Source organism: Panicum virgatum, chromosome 7K (assembly GCF_016808335.1).
Source record: "Panicum virgatum strain AP13 chromosome 7K, P.virgatum_v5, whole genome shotgun sequence".
In the NCBI taxonomy this organism is placed as follows: Eukaryota; Viridiplantae; Streptophyta; class Magnoliopsida; order Poales; family Poaceae; genus Panicum; species Panicum virgatum.
The window spans coordinates 7,136,165-7,142,164 of NC_053142.1; positions in this window are offsets into that span (position 1 = coordinate 7,136,165).

Here is a 6,000-nt window from a genome sequence, read left to right on the forward strand (position 1 = left end):
TTGTCATCTTTTAAACTAGCAGCTCTTTCTTTATCAGCTTGTACAATTTCAGCAGGGGTCAAAGGAACCAAGGTAATTTTCTGATCTTTATGCATAAAGGTATATCTATTACTTCTACCATGGTGTGTAGCATCATTATCATATTCCCATGGGCGACCCAACAAAAGTGAACTAGCTTGCATAGGTACCACATCGCAATCAATAAAATCAGCAAATGCACAAAAGGAAAAAGAAACTCTGCAAGTTTGTGTTACCTTAGCTTTCCCAGAGTCATTTAACCACTGAATATGGTATGGATGTAGATGTGGTCGTGTGGTTAAGCCAAGCTTCTTGACCAAGTCTGAACTCACCAAGTTATTACAGCTTCCTCCATCAATAGTCACACGTGCACGACAGTTCTTGATGACGAAGAAAGTCTGGAACAAGTTGTGGCGCTGCAACCTCTCAGGCTGCTAAATTTGTGTGCTTAGCACACGATGAACAATAATGTTCATGTAGCCCAAGTATTTCTACCACCAAGGACATGGCCCTTGTCGTCATCAGAAACGACATCATCAACATCTTCTTCCTCTGTGTAGGAGGTGCTGATGTAACCTCCATCATCTATCGCCACGTATGCCCGCTGACTTGGGCAATCCTTCTTCACATGGCCTAGTCCATGGCAACGATGGCACTGAATGCCAGAACTGGATCCCGTCGAGGCAACGGATGAGGAACTTTGGGCAGGAACCTGAACAGAAGTTTTGCCTGATTTCATAGCACGTGAGGGAGGCTTGTTTGCTGCAGTAGGAACACCGCTCACTGCTGGCCGCTTGTCTGTTGGTGGAGGCATCCGAAAGTTGGAGACCTTGGGTTCCTGTGAAGGCACCGATGTGCGTGGCGCGAAGGATGTTCGGGCGCTAGTCTTGTCTCGCTGCTCACATCCCTGCAATTCCTTCTCTGCAAGCATAGCAAATTGGAAGAACTGGTTGACAGTGTTAAATTCCTTATAATCAACTATATCCTAAATATCGCACCTCAGACCCGAATAAAGGCGACAAATAGCATCCTCGGTTCCCTCCACTATTCCACAATGCATCAAACCCTTCTGAAGCTAACCATAGTAGTCCTGCACAGATTTATCTCCTTGTTCTAAGCACAACAAATTCTTACGTAGATCTCTATGATAGGATGGTGGGACAAATCTATCACGCATAGCAACCTTAAGTTCTTCCCATGTACTAGGCGTAGAACCATCTGCAGCTAAACCAGTCCACCAAATTATGGCAAAATCTTTGAACTCACTAGTGGCTTGTCTAACTTTACATTGCTCAGGCACAAGATGGGCACTAAATTTTTGATCTATTGTCATCTCCCAATCCAAGTATCCCTCAGCATCATAAGGTCCTGAAAAAGAAGGTATTGTAAATTTATTCTTTGCAAAAGGATCATCAGGTGCACAAGTGTGACTACCTGGAGCTTCACCACCCATACCTATGGTGTTAGTGCGAAGACGACATCGTAGCCATGCTTGTCATGTCGCTGCTTGATTTACATTACGATGGGCATTATACACCACATCCCCTGGGTGTCCTCCAATGTTGCTGGCGTCATCTTCATTGGTCGGTTGACGAGTTTCCAATGCAGCAACCCTATCGGTTAGTGTGGATACCCGTTTGTCAACCCTCTCAACGATCTCGCAGAGCTTGAGTTCAATGATCGCGTCAGTGACGGCCTTGGTGGCCACCTCCTTCATGTCTTTTTGAGCATTGTCTATGTTATTTTGTAGTTGCCCTTGGCTGACACACTCGTTGAAGTCCTTAGGAGTGTTTGCATCATCACCTGCCACAAAAACAAGAACAAACTGTGAAGGTTATCCCTAATAATCTTCTATGCAGGTGTGTTGGTGCCTCTCAATCAACACAGCAAAAGGAAACACCTTACCAAGCTCTTACAAGGTTCTTACCTGTAAGGCAAATGATACCTTGAAAGCGTAGTCCGCGATTGCGAGGGTCAAGAACCTGTGCTGCGCAGAAGTAGTATGTGGAGCTATAGGAAGGCCAAATATGTGTGAGTGGAACGCAATTCAATAACAGATAGCAATGCTGAATAAGTGTCCAGAGTTGTCCTTAGTTGCTGGTCTACTCATGTCCTTAGAACAGTAATGTCAGCAAGCAAGGAGCAAGAATGAATATAATGTTCAGCACTGTCACGATATCAGCAAGAATCCAGCAGCAAATACAAAGACAGCAATGGTTTCATCTCTATGTGTCTCCTGTTTCATCTTTTAGCACTAGTAGAAATCAATATTTTTTTCTTTCTTCTTTTATTTTTTTGATATTTTTTCTGAACCAGGAGTACAAAAATAGGAACACCACAAAGTATCAGCTCAATCCGATGTAAGATGTGATCTATAGAAAATCACGAGCGTTCGGTAAAACTGGTGCTCGAACTTCAGATAAAGAATCGACAACCTTCTTGATTTTTTTTGAATTTTTTGAAATCATATGTGGAAAATTTTTCAAGCAAATTTTTTAAAAAATAACGCTTCAATCGGAGTTTCAAGCGAAAAGTTATGCCCGTTTTAAGAAAGACTGTCCGTATCAGGTTTTTGATGTGGTCGAAATCAAATCGGATGGCGGCAGCGGATGACGGATTGCAAGGGATCACACGACTGAACTAAAGCATGATCTAAACCAGCAACAAAAACACGAACTAGGACACAAAATCAACACTACGGACTCTGAAACAGAATTGTGCAAAGGCTAAACATGGTCTAGGATGGGAAAAACATAACAACTAAATTTTTTTTGGCTTTTCTATTTATTCTAGGACGAAGGCGAAAACAAACGAACTAGGGTAAGGGCGAACTTGATAGTGAACCAAAAGCTCTAATTACCAACTAATGTGAACTAGGGTTTCCGATCTACCGAAAGGTTCAGATAACTCTCGATTTGGTGGAAACATGACACATGTCGATCTGGCTTCCGAACAACACGTTCTGAACCCCGCAATCGCAGCACCACATCTCCTCAGGCTATCGACTAGCGGTCGACCACGCCAAGAAGGCAAATCCCTGCCTGCGAATCGAAGAACACAAGCAAGAATAAGAAAGAATGCAACACAATTGCAGATGTATGATTAATCTCACGTGATGGGGTCTCACAAACCGATGAACGGCGAAACTGTCCTTGACAGATTAATCTAAGCAAAATCCAAACCCTAATGGTGGGCAGCGGCTGTTTATGAAGACTCTAGGGTCATGGATATACCCCTGGTCGTGCCCCTAATGGGCTCCTAAACGATACACAGCCCAAAGGCTAAAATACGGCGACGCAGCGCCTGGACAGATTCTGGATGTCTAATTGGTATGACGATTCCCGTTGACTCAGACATCATTTGGATGTGGGACCAGTGCCATTGGAAGCTCTATAAAATTAGATTTCCAATCATATGTGGATCATCAAAAATGGACTCCGTATGTGACCTGGGCGTCCAATCTAAGGTAGACTGCTCCTGGACTCCGAGATGGACTCGAGGCTGATGTGTATTGGGCCTCCACATGCCATGGACGTCCCTTGCTGGCCTTCTCCAACTCCAAGCCTCTCTCCATGCATCTCCTGGTCCTCTCCAAGGTTGCTAATCACAATACAATCATTTGGTAGTAAACTATTCTCAAAATTATAAAAAGAAGTGCTTAGGAACGAGCTCACCTCTAGACTCAATTGTTGCGCGCGAGCTCTAGTGATTGAACCTTGAATGTCAACTTGAATGTCTTGAATGTCCAGCGGAGGAGTGTTGTGTGTATCCAAAGGAGTGATGTCCTCATCAACAACCCCAGGGCGAAGAACTCAGTCGGATGGATCCTTTATCCAATAATTCTTGCAGTTGCACCTTCAGCTCGGCTAACTCATGTGGTGGCATTCGATATAGTCTCTTGGATATGGGTGGTATCAACTCAATGACAAACTCTAGGTTCCTGTCGGGTGGCATGCCCGGAAGATCATCAGGGAACACATCCGGAAACTCGCAGACTACTAGGATATCTTCTAATTGAACTCTGACCATCTTGTAGCTGCTGGGTTGTGAGTCTTTGGAGCTAGGCAAGTCAAGAGAAAACGTGCCATGGCTCGGGGAGTTGATCTCTATTCCTCTATAGGCTATGTCCAACACAACTCCATGTTGTTTCATCCATTCCATGCCTAGAATTATATCGATGCTCTATTCCTCTCGGCCAATCAACTCGGTGTGAAACAGAGTACTGTCAGACCCGGGATAGCGGGACTGCTTATAGACATCGAATGTTCTAGAGTAAGGGATAGCTCATGGATGTACCTTACCTCTTTTGTAACTACCCGAATAGGCATAGAACTAGCTGCAGTATAAAGGAAACTACTCGATTGTGTTTTAGTAGGATTCCAACTGTACTCGGCTAGGAATTTCCATGTAACCCTGTCCCCCGGATATATAAGGGTGGGCAGGGACCCCCTCCAAACAATCATCTACACCTAATGCAATACAAACCACCACACAGGACGTAGGGTATTACGCAACTTGCGGCCCGAACCTGTCTAAATCCTTGTGTTCCTTGCACCATCGAGTTCCAGAGCCGTCGATCCCTACCTACAAACCCTACTGCTAAGGGTATCCCTGAGCAGGCTTGTCCATAAACACCGACAGCTGGCGCGCCAGGTAGGGGACTCGGCGAGTTCATCGGCGAATTCGATGGCCACTTTCGCTTTCAGCACCACGACGCCTCCCAGAGGCGTCACCTTCATCTTTGGTTCGTGGGTCTGCGTCGCCAATGGTTCAGGCGGCTTCGATAGCCACTTAACCAACTCTCCCACGCTGAAGAATCCTACGTCGGAAGATTCCAACAAGTTCGCCAGATCTCATGATCGCGGCGTTACGTTGCTTCCCGACCTCGCCAAGGAGACCGAGCCGAAACTCGAAGACAACTCGAGTTCTACTCGGACTCAGATTGATCTCAAACCGAAATCTACTCGGATTGGGACCCTTCTTGCGCAACCTGTCTTTGGTCTGCACAATTCATCATCTGCTTACAAATAGATGATTAAATCCATCTATGAAAGTAGCTTGGATCGCCCACTTCGCATCGAAAACCAATGCGGGAGGCACCCGTTTTTGACGTTTACCCAGATCCAGTCGAGTCGTCTCAAGACAGCCTGGATTTCATCACCAATGCGGTGGCCAAGATGCAACTCAAATCTTGCTGAGGCCACACTCCCGCAGAACTACTCGACAACCTGCGAGAAGTCGCCAGCATTGACGATCTCCCGTTCCAACACGGCGCTCCCCTCGTAACCGAGAGGGAAACTAGCTTCGGTGGAACTGTCCTAGCTGATTACGGATCAGACCTGGAGAGCTTCTCTCGCGAACGTTTGGTTCCCGTAATCATCCAGCACGGGGAAGCTCCAAGCCACCATGATCGAAACGAAGCCTTAGATCAGATCTCAGCAGACAATCTGAACCAAGACGCCTCAGCTGATGAAGACGAAGTTACTCGTACAGCCCGCAGGGAAAGGAATCAACGCAAAGAAGTGCGCAGGATTCGTGCGGCCGAACGTGCCAATCTTCCGCCACACAACCTCAACAACGAATTCAACAATGTTGCGGATCCTATCTTCAGAACACTAATTGCCACAATGACAAAAGCGACCCTGCGACTCATGACGATGCCCCAGAATCCCGAGCTGGAACAAGTCATAAATCTCACTAAAAATGCTGTTGAACAACTCGAGAAATAGAACCCCCTGTCCTCGCTTCACGGTACGCGATCAAGGGCTACCGCAACAGCAATACCTCAAGCAAGCCGTACCCCCGGAGGCCACCAGCGTCAACAGCAGCAGGAACAGCAGAACCGAAGAAACCAAGAGGATCAGGAAGCTACGAGTAGTCATCGCCCCAGAGGTGGCCAACCACAAGCAAATCAAGCTCTTGGCCCTCAGCCAAACTGCAACAACAACAACCGTGGGAACAACAGGGAAGAGGTAGCCGATT